Source organism: Apodemus sylvaticus, chromosome 3 (genome assembly GCF_947179515.1).
Source record: "Apodemus sylvaticus chromosome 3, mApoSyl1.1, whole genome shotgun sequence".
Lineage (NCBI taxonomy): Eukaryota > Metazoa > Chordata > Mammalia > Rodentia > Muridae > Apodemus > Apodemus sylvaticus.
This window is the reverse complement of record NC_067474.1, coordinates 90,572,390-90,594,552: the sequence shown is the minus strand read 5'-3', so window position 1 is coordinate 90,594,552 and position 22,163 is coordinate 90,572,390.

Here is a 22,163-nt window from a genome sequence, read left to right as displayed (position 1 = left end):
ATGGCAGTTACATTTTCTGCACGTGTCTTGTGTGCAGCATTCTGTGTGCTTCTTAGTAGACAGTGAAATTACCATGTGGAAAAATTAGTATTAAAGCTGTGAAACATAATTTTCTAATTTTTTACCATAATAGGCCTGGTATTCATAAGCAAGTTAGGCAATATACTTGAAAATATATATTTAAGTAATGCCTATTTTAATGGAATAGGGAGTATCCACCGTAGGGGACAGAAGGGCAAGAGAGAGAGAGAGAGAGGCAGACACAGAGAGAGAGAGACAGAGACAGAGACAGAGAGACATAGAGAGACAGAGACAGAGACAGGACAGACAGAAAGACAAAGAGAGACAGAGAGAGACAGACAGAGAGAGACAGAGACTGTTTTAATCTCTTGATCCTTGTAATCAATTTACAGGTTTAATATGTATAAATGTCCTGTCCAGTTTAATAAAAAACTGTCTAACAAAACAAGCAATTGACTTTTTAAAATGTTTTATGCAAGATTAAAAAAAGTTTCCAGGATAGCTTACAAATTTAATTACTATAACAAAATTATTTTAAAGGTAAATTAATTCTATAACATGTGATGTCTGAGCTACTTTGGCTAATTAAAAAAAGGGTAGGATAGATTGGAAATGTATTTCTAATAATGTGTTTGCAAGACAGGTGGTAAGACAAGACAGCAAGGGTAGAAGAAATTCATCTAACAATTGGGACAGATCTGACAGGATTTATGATGTATCAAGATGCATCCTTTCAGTTTGCTAGAATTTATGTTATTTTTGAAAACAAAAACATCCTAATAATTACTTGATAACTAAAATAGATGTTAGTGAAAACAGAAAATAAGCAAGTGAAATAAACAAATAAAAATGGCTAGTGCCTTTAACTGTAGTGCTGTCCTCTGCATTTACTGTGTCTGCATGCTGAGAGTTCTTCCTTTGGTCTTCCAAGCAACAAAATAATGAGTTGAAATTCTTCCACACCTGGTAATACCATTGGCAGCAGAACGAACATGGCAGTGTGGTGTTCATTACAGATTTTCATCCCTGAGTTGATGGTGCTTCAAAAACTGTTATCATAATTTTAAATAGCAGAAGGTGTGACATATTTCACAAGAGAACTTTAAGACTGTACCCATATAAAACTTGTTCTACCTTGTATTTTTCAAATTACATTATCTCCTGACATTGAAATTACCTACTCTTATCAAGCTTCACAAATATAATTCAATATCATATAGTTTACTTAATGAGTCTATATATGTATTTTTGTATAATAGTCAAAGACCCAAAGATTTCTTTCAACTAAAATTTACCAACCCTATGGTATAAACTATTTAAATTATATTTTAACAAAGACAAACACACAATGATATTTAAATCAGAAATAGAGAGATCAAATTAAAAACAAACTGAATATTTTAGGAGATGGCACATTATGTGTTCTATGATTCCCTAACAGTAAAGCATTTTTGTAATGTTAGTATATAAAAACTTAACATGGTTTTGTGAGTAATATACTTTTTCTGTTTTTTTTTTTATTTGATATATTTTTATTTACATTTCAAGTTATTTCCTTTTTCCTGGCTTCCCATTCCCCAAAAGTCCCATAAGCCCTCTTCCCTCCCCCTGTTTCCCCACCCACCCCTTCCCACGTCCCTGTTCTGGTATTGCCCTACACTGCTTCACTGAGCCTTTCCAGAACCAGAGGCCACTCCTCTATTCTTCTTCTTGGACATCATTTGATATGTGGATGATGTCTTGGGTATTCCAAGTTTCTAGGCTAATATCCGCTTGTCAGTGAGTGCATACCATGATTGATCTTTTGAGACTGGGTTACCTCACTTAGTATGATGTTCTCCAGCTCCATCCATTTGTCTATGAATTTCATGAATTCATTGTTTCTAATGGCTGAATAGTACTCCATTGTGTATATACACTACATTTTTTGTATCCATTCCTCTGTTGAGGGACATCTGAGTTCTTTCCAGCTTCTGGCAATTATAAATAGGGCTGCTATGAGCATAGTGGAACATGAATCCTTATTACATGCTGGGGAATCCTCTGGGTATATGCGCAGGAGTGGTATAGCAGGGTCCTCCGGAAGTGATGTGTCCAGTCTTCTCAGAAACCGCCAGACTGATTTCCAGAGTGGTTGTACCAGCTTGCAACCCCACCAGCAGTGGAGGAGTGTTCCTTTTTCTCCACATCCGTGCCAACAACTGCTGTCTCCAGAGTTTTTAATCTTAGCCATTCTTACTGATGTGAGGTGAAATCTCAGGGTTGTTTTGATTTGCATTTCCCTAGTGACTAATGATGTGTGTGTGTGTGTGGGGGGGGGGAGTTCCTGAACAGAACACCAATAGCTTATGCTCTAAGATCAAGAATTGACAAATGGGACCTCATAAAATTACAAAGTTTCTGTAAGGCAAAGGACACCATTAAAGGACAAATAGGCAACCAACAAATTGAGAAAAGATCTTCCACAACCCTACATCTGACAGAGGGCTATTATCCAATATATACAAAGAACTCAGGAAGTTAGACCCCAGAAAACCAAATAATCCTATTAAAAATGGGGTACAGAGCTAAACAAAGAATTTTCACCTGAAGAACTTAAGATGGCTGAGTAATATTTTCCTATATGAGTTCTAAAGAATTTCCGCCATGATAATTTTGAAGAGCATGATGAATAAAACTGTTTTCTGTAATAGGTAAATATTAAATGTATGTCATTTGTTTATATAATGTGCAGATGAGTCCCTGAGTTTTTCCACTGTAGGATGATAAGAATTTCTCAATGAGTTTGGAAATGATGAGGGCTCATTGGTGGAAACAATGTAGAGACCCAACTCAGTTGAAGATGTGAACAGAGTCCTACAAGACCTGCTTAACAGGCAGAGGATAGAGGTAGAGGATACTGTCAGCAATATATAATGGTTTCAAATGAGACCGAAAAAAATTCAGTTGTAGAAATGTGTCCAGAAGATCATTGGTAAATGATTTGATCTCCTGGAATGTGGGAGACATAAAGCTAATAAGCTGTAAAATATTAGTTGAATGACACCAAGAAAAAACATTTTACATAGAGCCTTTACAATCACATACTCTCTTCACATTTCGTGAAAAATAGTTAAATATTCTGTATTTGTCTGTCTCTGTCTCCATCCCTCTCTCTCTCTCTCTCTCTCTCTCTCTCTCTCTTTCTCTCTCTCTGTGTGTGTGTGTGTGTGTGTGTGTGTGTGTGTGTGTGTGTGCAGACATGGTAGAACATGTCATGAGAGTCTATTCTATTCTACCATGTATGTCTTATAGATTAGGAAGGATGAGGTCGTTATCCACTGAACCATTTCACTGGTCCTTCAGTGTATTCACCATGTAACTGCTATTTTATTCCTCATGTTACCACAGGGTTAAGTGTTGCCAGGGGAATCCAAGTTGTTTAATGGTGGCCTACACAGACTATTTACTACAGCCCTCAAGCTTAAAGAAGCATTGGAATTAAGAATGTTTTAAGGGCCTGGATGGATAATGAATCCTGGCTAAAATAATTTGATCTGCTATAGAGGATTAGGGTTTGATACCAGCATCTTCATGGCATCCTCGGGTTAAAAAGAGAGAACCACCTTTCACATGTTATTATCTGATTTTCACACAAGCATCATGGGACACATAGTCCAATACACATATAAACAAATAATCAGATAATAATACTAATAATAGAATCAAATTTAAAAACAAGAATAAGTTTCACACAGTCATTTATTACAAGGGGGAAAAGGCAAAAAAAGAAATGAAGGAAGGAAGGAAGAGGAAATATGGAAAGAAGAAAGACAAAGAAAGAGAAAGAAGAAAAGAAAGAGAAAAAAGAGAAAAAGGGTAAAGACAGATTTAGGGTCACAGCATTGGCAGGTGGAAAGCCAAATGTCTGCTCATTGTTGACCCACATTGTGAGCTCCATTTTGCTATCAGAAAAGAAATAAACTAAAACTTAAGTGTCCTGGGGCTTGTTTTCTTTAATAATTTTCTGTTTTCAAATAGAATAATGGTGTTAGCTGTTAATCACACATCACAGCAATTTTAATTTATAAATGAATTCTCTAGTGAACCAGGGAGGTAAGAAAGTAGAATTAATTAAATGGAACAGTGAATTACTCTTCTCCCAAGTAACAGAGCACCTGATATAGTGTTTGCCACATAACAGACTCTCAGATTGATATTTGCTAAGATAATACTTGTTTTGCTATCTAGGGCATTTGAATCACCATAGTGAGTGAAACAGATTTTTTGTTAAATGTGTGCTATTTATTTTTAAATCACTTGTATGAATATTTTATCTGCATATACATGTGTGTACCATATGCATGCCTGGTGCATGCAAAGGATATATAAGATAAACAGATCTCCTAAAACTTAAGATACAGATCATTAAAAGTTTATACACTGGTGCCATGAATCAAACCTGCAAAGCTTGCTAGCATAGCAAGTGCTGTTAACCACTGAGCCATTTTTACACTCTCAAGATAAATATAGTCTTAAAACTTTTGACAAGCGGTAGATTATTCAGCAAGAACTGTGCAATAATAGTAATGAGTTAAATTCATGTTGAGAACAAGAGTCGATTTTCATTTGTACTTGTGTACTTTTATTAAAAGGTATAATGTTGAAAATTGAAAAAATCAAAATGATTTTAATTAAAGTATATGTGATCCATAAATAATAGAATCCCCAAATTTGACTATGATTTGAATGGCAAGAATCCACTAAAATAATAATGGTTTTAATGTATTCAGAAGTACAGGTTTTGTCAAAAAAGACACATAGATTGGCTTTAAAGAATAAATTCAAGCTGATTAGCTTGCTGAGTGAGGGACAGCACAGCAGTCAAAGTGACAGCAAAATATATGATCGAATTCTATCAGTGTGGTTCCTTCCAAGGGTAGTGGCTTAATTTGAACCAGAACTGGACACTTCTTTCACTTTTTGCATACTTATGCTAAGTAGTATATACATGAAGTATTTACTACAGACTAGGGACTATAAATTCTGGAAGACATTGTGGAAAGCAGTAAATAATTGCATGGTGCACTCTTGAAAACCTCTCTGAATTATTCACAAATAACTTGGCTTCTAAAATAGGAATTGCTTGTAGCTCTCAACAGTAGGTGATATGAAAATGAGTTGAAGAAGTGGAGTTTGTATTTTATCACACTTCATCTTGACGCACATTTAAAACAGTGGGTTTCCCTTTTAATCTTAATGAGATGTGAGTGTGTGCTATTTTCATTAAGTACAATATTAATTAAACTAATTAAGTATTTGCAATGTCTGTAAATGTGAAAAGGCATGAAATGTTAGTAACAGACAATAATTAGTTACATGGCTCCCTTCTCCCTGAACTTAGAGCAAATTTGCTTACTGGTGTTCACAGTGTCACTCAGTGACATTAGAAATCATAATGCTGGGAGACCACAGATGTGCTTTTCCTACTCTGTGAGTTATTGGTCTGGCTACCAGAAAATGAATGAAATAATCTGGGCTCCAGCCTTCTCAGAGTTGAAACAGGAATAAAAATAATTCTCGTGGTGGTGTACAATTGTACAATGGTGTTCAAAATATCTTGTACATATTCTACACAGCACAGTGGACCCAGTGTTCACTTATACTTTCTTCCTGGTACACTTACTGTCAGATTTTAGAAAATACTGGCGTAAAACATTGATTATAAAGGTTGGATTATCACAGAAGTTCCATAAATTTCTCTAAACAAAAGTGAGCGGAAAAAATCTAGGATTTGGTTAACACAGAAGGGAAGTCTACCAATGCTCTTTGCATTTAATACTAGTTTATACCCAAAGTTGTGTGTAAAGACAGATAAGTTAGCTTGTGTTGCTTACTCATCCTGTTGCTGTAGAAAGTCATGTGGATCTTCTCCTTTTGCTGAAGGATGTCTCACTCTCATGAGATAGCTGGAAGACGACTGCTTTTCTAAAACATATGGTCGTATATAAGAAGAGCTATTAATCCTTAATACATATGTGAACTCATTCTTGCTTTTGTTCCAAAGTACTTAGATTGCCAGAGAAGAGATTTGTGCTTAACATCTTTGTAGTCACAGGCAAAATTCTGCAAATTTGTTTTTGAAACTGAATGTACAGGATTGCCATATACACTATATAAATGATAGATATTGTATGTTATTCTGACCATAATGCTTTAGTATAGAATACACTCCAGTGATTCTAAAGCTTTTGCTGAAGTTCTTTTCAAAGTAATCAAGCTCTCCACTCACTGAGTTTCCTTATAAACACACATTATATTGAAGGAATTTTTCTCTTTGATGGGAAAAAGGCTCATGAGGTTTGAAGGTAACTAGGGCAGTGGGTTTTCTTGCAAGTGAATCAAATACAAGTACATTGGCTTCCTGACATGTACACAAATATCACAAACTTATGTCAACTCACTTTGGCCATATTTTACTTACTGATGCCTGATTCTCAGATAAAAAGAATGCTTTTGCGATTTTTAATCAAGTGTGGGTTTTTTTTATGGGTATATGATTTTCTTAAAGTTATTGGGAAATATAATGACTCCCACTGCAAGAGGACAATTTCAAAATAATTCACCATTTAACTGTGATGGCTTTCCCAGAAAAAGAATTACTTTAATAAAGTTTAGCCAGCGCAGCCATAGCTCTTATATTCGCCGTTCCCTAGCTTCCTAAATGGTTCCAGAGAACAACCATTTACAACTCTTTTCATTCTTTTAAAATATCCATCACTTTCTTGACTTTTTATCATGAACATATTTTAAACATACAGTTTTGCATCAAACTAATCAGACTTAGTTCTCCTTGGTTTGCTGTCTTCAGGCTATCTCCACCCATATCCTTGTATACTCTTTCATTTTGTTTGTCATCAGAAAGGAAACATTTTGTCTCTTTATTGGCTTGAAGATTTCACCTTTCAGAGTGATTCTGGATCACAAGTTGATATCTTTGTTCTCACACAATTCTGTTGAGCCTGTTTGACCTTGATGCAAATGAGGTTTAGTTAATCTGCAAAAATAAGGTGTAAAAAAAAAAGGAAAGATAAAACAGAAAAGAAAAAAGAAGCAAGTCATGCCAGAACCCACAGTGTGCAGCTCTTTTCTCTTTGTCGCTTTCTCTTGAGGGGACTGTAGAGTGCCGTTTCCTTCACACTCTTTCTGCACTGAATTCGCGCTCTAAATTCAACTACTTGGTATGATATGTGTCTTTGATTCTCATAATGATGCTTTCTAATTTGTGTTGTATATCCTCAAATACTCTCAATGAATCTTTTCCCTTAATTTTATTTTTTTCAATCTTAGTGGTCTCATTTTTCTGTTCAGTCATCTCAAAACACTTTAAGTATGCTACAACATTTTTCTCCCAGCAAGTTTACACACACACACACACACACACACACACACACACATAAACAGACACAATATATATATATATATATATATATATATATATATATATATATATATATATAGAGAGAGAGAGAGAGAGAGAGAGAGATAGGAAGAGAGGGGAAGAGAGAGATATGCATATGAAAATCCATCATAATTCACCATATTAAAAAATAAAAGAAAAATTGCACATGATCATCCCATTAGATGCTAAAGTTGTCTTTGACAAATCTAACATCCCTTTATTTTAAAAGTCTTAGAGAGACCAGATATATGGTACATGCTTACACATAATTATGGCAATGTTCAATGAGCCAATAATTAATATCCAAGTGTTCTTAGCTAGAGTTCCTTTCTGTAATGTGCCTCAACTTCAACCAAGGGATAGTCTTTCTTTTTGAAATTCTGTGTTCTCTCTTACTGTTTCCCTTTTATTCTGAGAAACTGTTTCCCATCAGTGTGTTAATGTGATTGTTACTGTTGGGAATTCTGAATGACTTTTTAGTCATATCTGATCTTTTCAAATGTATTATTATAAATCTCCCCGTGATAGTAATATGTTCATATTTCTCTTAAGAAAATGTTATTTTCTACTTTGCATCTTGTCTAGCCATAGAGAAGAAAATATATCTAGTTACAATTTATAATTTAAAAAGGTTGTTCTCAAAAATTGACCTTTAGTGAATAGGAAAAGGCAAGTATTTAAGGAAACATTGACAATAAATCATGTCTGTGAAGATTCTCTCTCAGTAGCTACCATGGATATGGCTATTAATTAATTCGGCCATATTTCCCTTTGTGAGTCATTAATGATCTTTATTATTTAATTCTCTATATTTCATTTTTTAAAATATTCCTCCTAGGTAAATCTTATAAAAAAATAAGGTGTTTTCAAAATGAAAACAGAAAGCAAAGAAAAAGAAAAGGAAAAAGGAAATCAGTGTAAGTGGTTAGAGTAGATGATAAAGGAACCCAACATGAACTGACACCTTAGTATTTTCTCATCATTACTACAATCTGCCATATAAAGTAAAACTACATGAGTATGTTGGTTTAAGTGGATGGTCACTAAGTTAACAATGACAGTAAACCTCAATTTGTATTACATATAGTTGGCTGTGATAGGAATTTTGAGCAGCTAACATCAAAAACATCTTCAGGATTCTCTGTAGCCTAGTAACAGAAAATGTATAAAGCTGCCCACAGTACATAAAAAGTTAACTGACATAAACCTGAGTGTGAGATTACATATAACAGGTTGTAAAAATATTTATTTATAGGTGTTTGTTGATTTTAATGCACTAAATAATCTGACCTTTATGATTGTTAATATTTCTATTATCTGAATCCAAGCATTTCATGAAACAGAATTGTATGTAGAAATGAATGGACAGTGATTGAAAATTCCTGAAGGTGAAAGAGTATACCTCATAGAAAAAAAATTTAGTAATAATTCTCATTGGATTTGGGACTATCTATCTGCATTCTGAGCAAAGGAAAAATCCTTAAGGCATTGTGCAATATAAATATAAGGTATAAAGTGATATATATTGAAGTAATAGAATATATTTAAGAGAGAACTTAAATTACTTTATATAGAAGTTCTTCTCTTGTTATTATTGTGAACTTTGTGTGACCTCGTATAAAAAAAATTTACACTGAGTTACTACTATGTCAAATTGAGCTTGATTCACAGGACAGGTGGTGAACACTACATTGACTCTGGCTTGTGGACGATGGGAAGTTACTTTAGAAGATTTACTACCATAGATTGAATCTAGCGGTTCACTATAAACTTAATTTATCACCAGACATTACTTTATCACATAGGTTCACAAGGTAAAAAAAAATTATGCTGCAAGTTTCATTAATTTTTGGCATGTGAGACAAGATTCTCAGAATGTATAGCCTCAATATGAATGCGTTCTTGTGGACTGATTTTTTTTTTTCTAGTGATCTTATGATATAGCAATGCACGGCAATGGAAACAATTTTACTTGATCCTTTCTTTATTTGAAAAATAAACAACTAAATGATATATATGCATTCATATATAAATATATATATATATATGTACCAGTAATATATGCATGTAAATATATGCATATATATACATATACCAGTAATATATGCATGTAAAAATAGATTCCCATGGGACTTATAAATGTGTTCATTGCCATACTTTAGCATTATGTCCATATCAGAATTCTAATAATTAGCCTACCCTTTTCTCAGCAAGCAAACTTAAAAGTTACAATACTGATATTTTTAAATGCTTTTCATTTAACTAATACTGAATATTTTGTACAAGTAAAGGTTTATGCTCAGGATTTTATTATTAACATGTATTAATTTTGCCAATTATTTGGTTTCATTATGATATTTCATGCACGTGTATAACATATTTTGATCATTTTGAATCTCTGTTACCATATCCAGCTTTCCACTCTTACTAATTTCCTTATGTTACCTCAAAGCCAATCATTTACTTTCTTATATCATCCTTGTTGTTTTCTCTTTTAATTAATCTTTATTTACATGCATGTTATCATTATACACACACACACACACACACACACACACATATATATATATTAAACCTGCTGAAAGAGTCTGGTGGGAAAAGTAGGGAAACTAAATAACAATATGTCTCATACATTTCAGAAAGCTAAAGTAACTATTGTGAGGAGTTTTCCATCAATGAACAATGCTGTTTGCATGCTAGACATATTTGAAACTTTGATTAACACATTGTGTGTTTGTGTGTGTGTGTGTGTGTGTGTACAGAGAGAGAGGGAGAAAGAGAGATAAAGATATATCAAAACATCTTATGTTACCCCAATAATATGCTCATTTTTGTTTTCATATTTGGTTAAAATAACAGTTTAAAGAAACACAATTAAGTAACAGAAACTGATGATTTTTATAAGAACCGCCATGTTCCAGTTATATATAGTTTTATATTGTAATGATGAACACTATGTCCCAAATCAATTTGAGAAGAAAAGTCTTTATTTAGCTTACACATTATAATCATAATGCAGCATAAAGGGAAGTTAGCACACAGCTCCAGCCAGTAACGTGGAGGGAGGAACTGAAGCACCATTGAGGAATGATTCTTAGTAGCCTGCTCCACAAAGCTTCAGGATCACCTGCCCAATTCTGGAACTTCCCAAAGTAGGTTGGGCTGTCCCATATCAATCATTAATCAAAAAGAAAAAATGACCAAAGTCATGCACACAAACTGATCTGATAAAGAATTTTCTCAATTTTGGTTCCTCTTCACTATTGACTCTGCACTGTATCAAGTTCATGAAACGAAGATTCCCCCAAAACAAACGAACAAACAAACAAAAAGCAGAAACAACCAACACATACTTATTACTTATTGCCGAGACAATTGTAATTGGTACTGTGTTCTATCAAGTACCAATTAACCTAGGTTTAAATACTTTATGTATTTGGAGGAAATATAAGGATATAAGAGATCCCTTTGCTAATTTCTCATGACTTCATAATCTACTCACTTAGCCCTTCTAAGTACCTTCTTCCCCCTCGGCCCCCCAGGGTATAACAACATTTTATTTTATTTTATTTTATTTTATTTTATTTTATTTTATTTTATTTTGTTATATTTATTTTATTTTATTTTACTTTATTTTGTTTATTTTATTTTTATTTCTATTTAATCATTTTTTTTTAACATTCCAGATTTTACCCCTATCCCAGTCCACCCTCTGAATATTCCACATCCCATAACTCCTCTGTCCAGGATCAGTTAAAAATCTACCCTTTCCACTCAAATTACAAAACACAGACTTCTACTCTTAAGTCTCTCCCTCACTGAATCTTCTCAAGGAAAATCAGATTAGGTTGGCCTGCACAGCTAAAATACCTATAATTAGTGAAAAGTCTTCAATTCTTTACTACTTCCCTTCATCCTTGGTCTTATGATTTTTGTCTTACTAAGAATGGAATGAATATTATCATTTTTAAAAACAATTCAGTTCTGATCAAAATCTAGATAGTGAAAAAAACAAAACAACCACAGCCAATAAAACACTGAGTGCATCACTGTAAGCAAAGCATTTATGAGGATGCTGAGCACACCTCAGCTGGAGCTAACTAGGCACTAGAGTTGAAACAGGTTCAGATATTAACAGAGAATCTGCAGAAACTGCTGATTGTCTAAGGCCTTCAAACATTTATATCAAGTATATGAAGAAATAAAAAATTCATGAGAACTGTTGTCTTTTTTTGTACTTCGTTGTTATCAAGCACCTTTTTTTTCTTACATTTTGTCAACATGTAAATTTAATCTCAACAACTGCCATGATTAGTGTGTGGCTTGAATGTTCTACCTTCATGCAGTTTGTAGAAACGGTACTCCATTGTTATTTCTTAGTGGCCAGGAAATCTCTAGGCAATGATTCCTGGTACAAGGCAATTAGGGATGTTCTCAGAAGGGATTAATGTAGTTTTATGGGTTAGTGATTAAGTCCCTAGAGGGAAAATTATTAAAAGACACAATTTGGCTTATGAATGTTTCTAGCTTCTTACCTAACAATGTGATCTCTTCTGAATTTATTCAAGAATTTACTGACCTATGCTGAGGCAGTGTGATAGTGTTAAAGGGTTTGACTTTTAGCATCCAGCACTGAGTTAACAAAAAGTGTCTGACATACATATATTATTATAGTAAAATAAATAATAATAACCATCAATATTCAGATATGATAGTTGAATAATTCATATACCAATATATAATTAACTATATACATTGCAAACTAACTAGCATCATTGATACTTACAGAATACTTTTGTGAGTCATATGCTTATTTGCCTCACCAGGTATTCACTAATACTGACTTATTAGATACTTACTTGATGTGCTAGGTGTGGGCAGGTGTTACATAGGGATCTAGAGTATTGCCATGGTCACCCATTGGATTGCTCTTAAAGGCATAGCATGGGCACATGAACAGATGATTAAAACAAACCGACAAGCACAGTAATAAAGATAATAGCATGATACAACTGGCAGGATGAAACAATTTTCTCAGAGCTGAAAGTTTTAAAGTGCATTGTTATATTTGAAAGGAAACTCTGAGTATACTTGATACAAAAAGAGGAAAGTGAAGAGAATCATTGAAGCTTAAAACCAAAGTAAAGAAACTGGAATTCTTTAGGAAAAAAATTCTAGATCTTTAAGATCGCTGAACTGCTAGGACACGGAGAATCATAAGCATCATGACTGGTGCCCAGGACCACACAGAGATATACAGTAGCAAAATAAGAAATGTCTCATTCTCTAGTCATCCAAACTGTGATTTTATTATGGCAAACAAAAGAATGCTAGTGATATAAGTGATTTGGATAATTTACATTTAAGATATAGTTGGGGTGTGGTGAGATTCTTTAGCATTTAAGAGAATTGATTGCACTTGCAGAAGACCCTGAACCTGTTACCAGCACCCACTTGGCAGATAGCAGCCATCTGTAACTTCAGTTGTAGGAGGCCTGATGCCATCTTTAATCACTGAGGATACACATAAATATATTCGTACAAACACACAAACACATGCATTAAAATCAACAAACCTAAAATAATTGAGGTATGAACTTTAGGAAAGATGAGTAGAAAGCAAATTTGGAGAGCAAATAGGGCTTTATTGAAATGAATGCAACTTATTATAGAATTATAGAATTTGGATGAGAAAAGATGAAACACTGAACTCAGTTTGGGTTTCTGTAAGCTACATATGTGGGTATTTTAGTATTTTAAACTATACTCACTCTTTCTTGAATAGCAATGGGAAAAGGCTTCTTTTTGCAAATAGAGGTATTTTGTGAGGATAGGAACTCGAGCTTTGATTTTCAACACTTAAAGCTTATTTCCATTCTTACAGAATTTAAATTCTTCCATTTATACATTAGCACGCTTAGACCAATTGATCAGGGTGAGGATTGGTATTAAGAAAAATGAACAATCTAGATAGGATTTGTCTAATTCTGAAACCTTTTATGTGTTACCTCCATAACTTATCTTCACCTAATTTTTTTTTACTATTTTTTATTTGATATAATTTATTTACATTTCAAATGATTTCCCCTTTTCTAGCTCCCCACTCCCCGAAAGTCCCGTAAACCCCCTTCTCTTCCCCTGTCCTCCCACCCACCCCTTCCCACTTCCCCATTCTGGTTTTGCCGAATACTGCTTCACTGAGTCTTTCCAGAACCAGAGGCCACTCCTCCTTTCTTCTTGTACCTCATTTGATATGTGGATTATGTTTTGGGTATTCCAGTTTTCTAGTTTAATAACCACTTATTAGTGAGTGCATACCATGATTCACCTTTTGAGTCTGGGTTACCTCACTTAGTATGATGCTCTCTAGCTCCATCCATTTGCCTAAGAATTTCATGAATTCATTGTTTCTAATGGCTGAATAGTACTCCATTGTGTAGATATACCACATTTTTTGCATCCACTCTTCTGTTGAGGGATACCTGGGTTCTTTCCAGCATCTGGCAATTATAAATAGGGCTGCTATGAACATAGTAGAGCATGTATCCTTATTACATGGTGGGGAATCCTCTGGGTATATGCCCAGGAGTGGTATAGCAGGATCTTCTGGAAGTGAGGTGCCCAGTTTTCGGAGGAACCGCCAGACTGATTTCCAGAGTGGTTGCACCAATTTGCAACCCCACCAGCAGTGAAGGAGTGTTCCTCTTTCTCCACACCCTCTCCAACACCTGCTGTCTCCTGAATTTTTAATCTTAGCCATTCTGACTGGTGTACGATGAAATCTCAGGGTTGTTTTGATTTGCATTTCCCTAATGACTAATGAAGTTGAGCATTTTTTAAGATGCTTCTCCGCCATCCGGAGTTCTTCAGGTGAGAATTCTTTGTTTAACTCTGTACCCCATTTTTAATAGGGTTGTTGGGTTTTCTGGAGTCTAACTTCTTGAGTTCTTTATATATATTGGATATTAGCCCTCTATCTGATGTAGGATTGGTGAAGATCTTTTCCCAATTTGTTGGTTGCCGATTTGTCCTCTTGATGGTATCCTTTGCCGTACAGAAACTTTGTAATTTTATGAGGTCCCATTTGTCAATTCTTGCTCTTAGAGCATACGCTATTGGTGTTCTGTTCAGAAACTTTCTCCCTGTACCGATGTCACCTAATTTTTATAATTGTTTTTTGAAATGATGGGGTCTGTTCTACTTGATTTCTCGTAACGTTCAGTTCCTGTAAACCATAACTAATATCTTTCTTTCCCCATGGTCCATAACTTACCTAGCTCCCCTTGCTACACTGTCTTATTATTTTCTGTGTCTCCTTTCTTCCTCATTTAGTTTATCCTTTCTTCTCTACTCTAGTCACCTTTCTACTTCCTCTTTAGAATGTGAATTATCAGTAAGTCCAAGCCATTACTTAAAATCTCTGAAAATTTTGCATTTAAACTGATATTATTTATCAACTACCATGTATTTATAATGAACTGTGCATTAAATTTTTATTTACTAAAAATACACACCAGTACTTTTATCAATTTATGTGACACATAATAAATCTGGTAGAACCATATAATATTCTATCTTATTGTGAATTTAAGGGGATATTTAATACTATAAACCAAAGATAGTTTTAATTTTCTATAGCACAATTATTATCTTTATTATGATATATTTTTAAGGTTCTTTTTAAAAATTATTTTATTTATTTACTTTCAGTCATTGTCCTGCCTTTAGTTCCCGTTCACACAGTTGCTTGTCCCTCGTCCCCCTTGACTCTGAGAGGGTGCTCCCCTCTCACAAGGCCTCTCCTTTCCTTATTGCCTCAAGTCTCTTAAGGACTAAGCACAGCTTCTCCCACTGAGGCCACACCAGGCAGTCATCTGCTACATATGTGCCAGCAGTCTTGAACCAGCCTGTGCCAGCTCCTTGTTTTGTATTGGTGTTTTCCTCCTATTATCCTTTGTAGGGCTGGGTTTGTGGATAGATATTGGGTAAACTTGGTTTTGTCATGGAATATCTTAGTTTATCCTTCTATGGTGATTGAGAGTTTTGCTGGGTATAGTAGTTTTGGTTGGCATTTGTGTTCTCTTAGAGTCTGCATGAGATCTGCCAAGATCTTCTAGCCTTCATAGTCTCAGGTAAAAAGTCTGCTGTGATTCTGATAGGTCTTCCTTTATATGTTACTTGGCCTTTTTCTCTTACTGCCTTTAATATTCTTTCTTTGTTTAGTACATTTGGTGTTTTGATTATTATGTGACGGGAGGTATTTTTTTCTGGTCCAGTCTGTTTGGAGTTCTGTAGGCTTCTTGTATATTCATGGGCATCTCTCTCTTTAGGTTAGGGAAGTTTTCTTCCATGATTTTATTGAAGATATTTGCTGGCCCTTTAAGTTGTAAATCTTCACTCTCATCTATGCCTATAATCCTTAGGTTTGGTCTTTTCATTGTATCCTGGATTTCCTGGATGTTTTGGGTTACAAGCTTTTTGCATTTTGCATTTTCTTTAACTGTTGAGTCCATGGTTTCTATGGTATCTTCAGCATCTGAGATTCTTTCTTCTCTCTCTTGTATTATGTTGTTGATATTTGCATCTATGTCCCCTGATTTCTTCCCATGGTTTTCTATCTCCAAAGTTGTCTCCCTTAGAGATATCTTAATAGGTTCTACTTCTGATTTTAGATCCTGGATGGTTTTGCTTAACTTCTTCACTTGCTTGTTTGTGCTTTCCTAAAATTCTTTAAGAGATTTTTGTCTTTCCTCTTTAATGACCTCAGCCTGTTGACCAAAGTTCTTCTGTATTTCTTTAAGTGATTTTTGCGTTTCCTCCTTATTGGCTTTTGTATTCTCCTGAATTTCTTTCAATGATTTTTGTGTTTCCCTTGTAACTTTTGATCCATTTTCTCCTGAATTTCTTTAAGTATGCCCTTCATGTGTTCCTCTACCAGCTTCATGACCAGTATTTTTAAATCCAAATCTTGTTTTTTTGGTGTGATGGGGTATCCAGGACATGCTGTTAAATGAGAATTGGGTTCAGATGCTGCCATATTGCCTTGATTTCTGTTAGTGACGTTCCTGTGTTTGCCTTTTGCCATCTAGTTCTCACTGGTGTTAGTTGGTCTTGTCAATGCTGGACTCACCAGTGCAAGCTGCCTCTTCCCAGGTGGCATCTGGTGCAAAGTTGACCTCCTGCACTGCCTGGAGACAGGGTGCTGTGGCCCAGGCTGTTCAGATCCAGAAGCAGACACCTGAAGGCTCCTGCTGGGGCCTGCTGGACTCAACAGAGCAGACTGACTCCTCCCAGCAGGCCTCCCGGGTGCCCCTCTGGCCTCTTTCAGGACCTGGAGATGTGGTGTTGTAGCCCAGGCTGTTCTGGATCCCGAAGTGGAGACCTGAAGGCTCCTGCCAGAGGCCTCAGGACTGGAACCTAAGCTCCGTGCTGCTGGAGCAAGCTATGTGCTCCCAGTCTGCCTCCAGGTGCACACCAGGCCTCTTACACCTCCTGGAGACCGAGTGCTGTGGCCCAGGCCATTTAGATCCCGAAGCAGACACCCGAAGGTTCCTGCCAGGGCCCACTGGACTCACCAGAGCACACTGACTCCTCCCAGCCAGCCTCCCAGGTGCTCCTCTGGCCTCTTGCAGGACCTGGAGATGTCTATATCTTATTTTATTAACCAAAGGGGAAATCTGTGAATTCTCAGTTTTGCAGAAAGTTATAAATCTCTTGGAAGGATTTCAACATTCTGGAATATAGGCTAACATAAGCCATTCTTATTTGATAGGGCCTAGAACAGCTTTCACAGTGTTAAGTCATTTGCAATTGTCAGTCTTTTCACCATTTGCTTTCTTTGTTTGTTGCAGCAGATTCCTGATTCTTTTTTGTTGTTGTTTTCCTTTGTTTTGTTTAATCATTTTTTTAAATTTTATACTCCAGATTTTATCCCCATCCTAGTCTACCCTCTGACTGTTCCACATCCCATACCTCCTCTTCGCCCCTCCCCATCTCTATTAAGATGCCCCACTCCCATCCTAACATACCTCCCCACTCCTGGGAACCTCTAGTCTCTAGAGGGTTAGGTACAATTTCTATGACTGAATTTAAACCCGGCAGTCCTCTGGTGTATCTCTGTTAGGAGGCTCATATCAGCTGATGTATGATGCCTGGTTGATGGCCCATTGTTTGAGAGATCTCAGGAGCCAAGGTTAATTGAGACTACTGTTCCTCCTACAGGGTCACTCTACTCCTCAGATTCTTTCAGCTTTTCCCTAATTCAACAACAGGGATCAGCAGCTTCTTTCCATTGGTTGCGTGCAATTATCTGCATCTGACTCTTTCAGCTGCTTGTTGGGTATTTCAGACGGCAGTCAAGATAGTCCCCTTTTTGTGACCATTCCATAGCCTAAGCAGTAGTGTCAGGCCTTGGGGCCTCCCCTTGATATAGATATATGTGTTGTAATAACTTGTGCATAAGTATATATACATTTATAAGCATTGTAATAACTTGTGAATCTAATCACTTTCAGAAATAAGAATAAAAATTTCCTGGAGACCTGACTATACATAAGCATATGCTATAACTTTAAATTTATCAGTTCTTATACTTAGTTATTAAATCAACTGTAAGTAAATAACAAGGCACTAAAATTACAAAGTGATTACAAATGAGTTGCCGATGTTCATTTTTGACCATGCCACTTGTCACTGTTACTTTTAATAAATCTTATTTTCTGGGCTTGATTTTATTTTTTATGATCATTGTCTTCATTATACATATTCTTTGTACAATCACGTGTTGAACAAGATACTTTTCCCCTTTTCCTTTTTTTTCAATTACTTTACTTTTAATTATTTTGTGTGTGTGTGTCTGTCATTGTGTGGGTAGGTTCACATGCATCGGGGTGTCCAGTAAACCAGAGGCTCTGGATCCCCAGAACTGGAGTTACGTTTGGTTGTGAGTCATCCAAAGTAGATAAAGGGAGCCACACTCAGGTCTTCCAGATGAGTAGCAAACCTCTGAGCTGTGGTGCCATCTTTGATACATCCCATGGTTTTCATTCGTGTTCCTGTCAGTCCGTCCATCTATCCGTCCATCTGTCTGTCTGTCTGTCCATCTGTCTATCTATCTATCTATCTATCTATCTATCTATCTATCTATCTATCTATCTATCTGGCACAAACCATTGCTATATAGACTACTTGACCTGAAACTTCCTAACTAGTGCAGGTTTACTAATTCACAATTTTATTACCTTATTTTTTTCTTTGGTACTCAGATTTCAAATATGCAGCAAAAGGTACATTTAAGTGTGAGTTTTAAGGCTAGGAACCATCCACTCTTCATAACACATACCTGCATAACACATATTCTGGACTGGATTCATACACGAGACGAGTAAAAGAAAGCAGGAAAACCTTCCACAAACTCATCACACCTTTTTAGGACACGATGCAAACTCTAAAGGAAACCAGACACCATTCACATGCAGTCTAATATCTTGATGTGACTTCTAATCTTAAGCTTGGATAATTTTGGGGTTAGACATCCCATGTTGATTTTGTGCTATATATTCTGAAAATCAAATTGAAAATTCATTAGTGCTACTCAGATTTAATTGGCAACATCTTAAGCAGTATCTTCAAATTTAGAGAAAAATATGGCTCTAAATTTTGAATATTCTGAATATATTTGTTTGTGCAATCTAATTTATGTAAAAATCTTTAAAGCTGATTTATCGCTAATTTTTGTCTGGATTTTTTTAATGAGGTTGCTTCTAAAAATGCTCCCTCTTAAAAAAGATTAACTATCTGTGAGAGAACCATGTGTTCCAATGCGTATTTAATTTTTCACAAACTCCCATAAGGATCACTAAAGATGGCAGAAAGCTAATGTGGAGGGTTGGTGAGTCTTGTCAATTTGTCAGTCCAGAGGGAAACATGGAATTGTAAAAGTGGGTCAAGTTCTGCACACTTACTTATATCAGCACTTAGGAAACTGCTTCCCAAATGACACCCAGCTGAGCTCAGCCCACACACTGAGACTTAAGTGACAAGTTGGTACATAGAAGTGGACATCTTGCACCTACATTTGGCTCATGTTTCACTCCCTGAGTACATTATCACTTCAACTCTGTTTTCAAAGTTCCTAAGTCAGCCTTGGGCCACAGCTCTTCACTTCTACATGGTAGTTGTGTGGGCTGCTTGACAAGTCCATGGACAGAAAATCTACTGAACTGCACAGTAAATGACAGAGACTCAATGGAGAATAAAAATGTAAGCAGTGTACTGTTTTATTAGTCTTGTTTCAGGCAGTGGAAGGGATTGCAGTAAAGGCCTATTCATCAGTATTAACTTCTGCTTCTGTAGCAAAAGTGTTTCAAGACCCCCTACAGAGGACACCAGAAAGGCTAGAAGGGCACCACTAGAAAGGCTGAGCCGGGTACATGTGCTAATTTTCTTTCCAGTATAATCAGTACTGGGATGTTTAATGTTTAAGTTAACAGCAAATATATGAGAACATGAAAACAATTATAATGCTATACTGTATTAAACTTATATTTTTTGTTATCTGTCTAAATATATCACTGTAGCAAATACCTTATCAAATACAGCATACAGCAAGTTGAAGTCTTTTCTTCTTTATTGCCAGAGTTTTCAGCTTTCTGTCTAAAGTTACCAGTTACTACATCTCTTTACCAAATCCACACTGTGGCATCAATGTTTTTACATATAGTACTATTATAAGCTAAATAACAAGTAATTAAGTGGCTGCGAATGGTGAATTATTCAGCATTCTCTATAGCAACAGAATGAAATGGGATCCATATTAATTGAAGAATTTATTTGGTCAGCTATAAAAGAGTGACAACAGGAGTCTCAAACCTGAGAGACAAAACTGCAGTAGTTACTCAGTCCTTGAGGCTGGGTGCTTTGGCAATGAGAGTAACTCCATAATGTCTGTCCCTTGCTGAAATACGGTGTGTGTCAACTGGTATTTTCAGAGTTTGGAAGTCTGGATGTCTCACCAGTACTGATATGGTACTGGAAACCCAGATACTTCCTAGAGAGTTACTGGTCCCTAGTCCACTATAAAGGCTTGAAAGTTCTGATTCTGACATCTAATATCAGCAAGAGAATCAGTAGCAACAGTGATAGTGCAAATTAACTTGTGACAAGAGGAAAGACCATGCCAGACTTTAAAAAAAAAAAGTCTGGTCTGCTACTAGATGGTGTCACCCACAATGGCTAGCCCCACCATTAAAGGTCGTCAGAACAGATCATCAAGGGTGAGGTGCCACTCACAGGAATTTTAAATTTGTGGCAAAATTTCATTGAAACCAACCGTAGTAAGTAGATATGCAAAGGGATGATTCATAAACTGGATTGGAGAAAACAGGATGGCATGAGAGTCCATCAATTCACCTTCAAATGACAGACCACAAAATCCATACAGATTGTGTCCTTATGGAATTTTCAATTCAGTGTTTATGGACCATGCTAAACAACATGGATCTAAAGCAAGATATATATATATATATTTATAGCAACAGTGACACTACAAATTAACTTGGTGACAAAGGAAATTCCATACATTACAGTCACAAAATGTATGAAAGAGTGACAGGCATATTCATAATGACTTTTACCCAGTTTCTTAAGCTGTGCATCACGATCCCATATGAGTTCACCTAACTGAATGTGTCAAATGCAAATATTTGTGTTTGTGAGTAGACATTCAAGACCAAAGGCATGGTGAACTTGAGCTGTGTCTGAAATGCTTGTTCACATTGCAACTGGAGAATTCGCTGAAGCCTTGTTCTGAGTACACATGTTCACTTTTCTTTACAAATGCTGTTGAGACACAACACCAGCAAACGTGGCACAAATCAGCTCCATTCAAGGTCCTATATGATTGCATACTAGGATTGTGATGCCATACCTGTATGGACTTCTCTTTTCACAGAAACATAATGCATTAAATGTGGCAAACAAGACTGTTTAATATTTCCTAATCACCATTTTCCTACATGTAAGCATTAAATTAGCATTTCTTTGATTCATACTACTTTAGAATGTTTGATTTTAAACATTACTGCTGGTCTTGTAGACATGAATTTCATACAGTTTTCCAAAACAATTTTGGTTTAAAATAGAGCAGAGTTTTCAGTATTGTGTGTCTGTTTGTGTGTATGTATCTGTGTGTCTCTGTGTGTGTGCCCCTATGCATTTGTATGCATGAGTCTAGAAGAGCGTGTATAGATATGTAAAACCCAGAGGTTGATATCAGAATTCATCAAACATGCTTCCCATATTATTTTAATACCTGATTTTTTTATTAAAACCTTAAAATACCAATGCATCTAGGTTGACAGGCCAGCAAGCTCCTGGGATCATTCCGTTTTCTCCTCCTCAGCACTAGAATTGCAGGTGCACCATGCCATAAACCCATTCTGTGCTCTCTGCATCTGAACTCATTCCTCATGCTTGAGCAATAAACACTTTGACAGCACAGCTAGCTCTCCAGCCCCTCCAATGGATATCTGAAATGCTCTTACCTTCCACTTCTGCTTTGTACTACATGTTATATTTTTAAATAGCAAATGTGCACTATTGATATTTACAAAGCCAAAACATATATCAACTGCAAATAACACTGGAGATTCTCTATTTTCGGCACTATCAAGCATTTAATCAATACTTATTCAAAACTAAG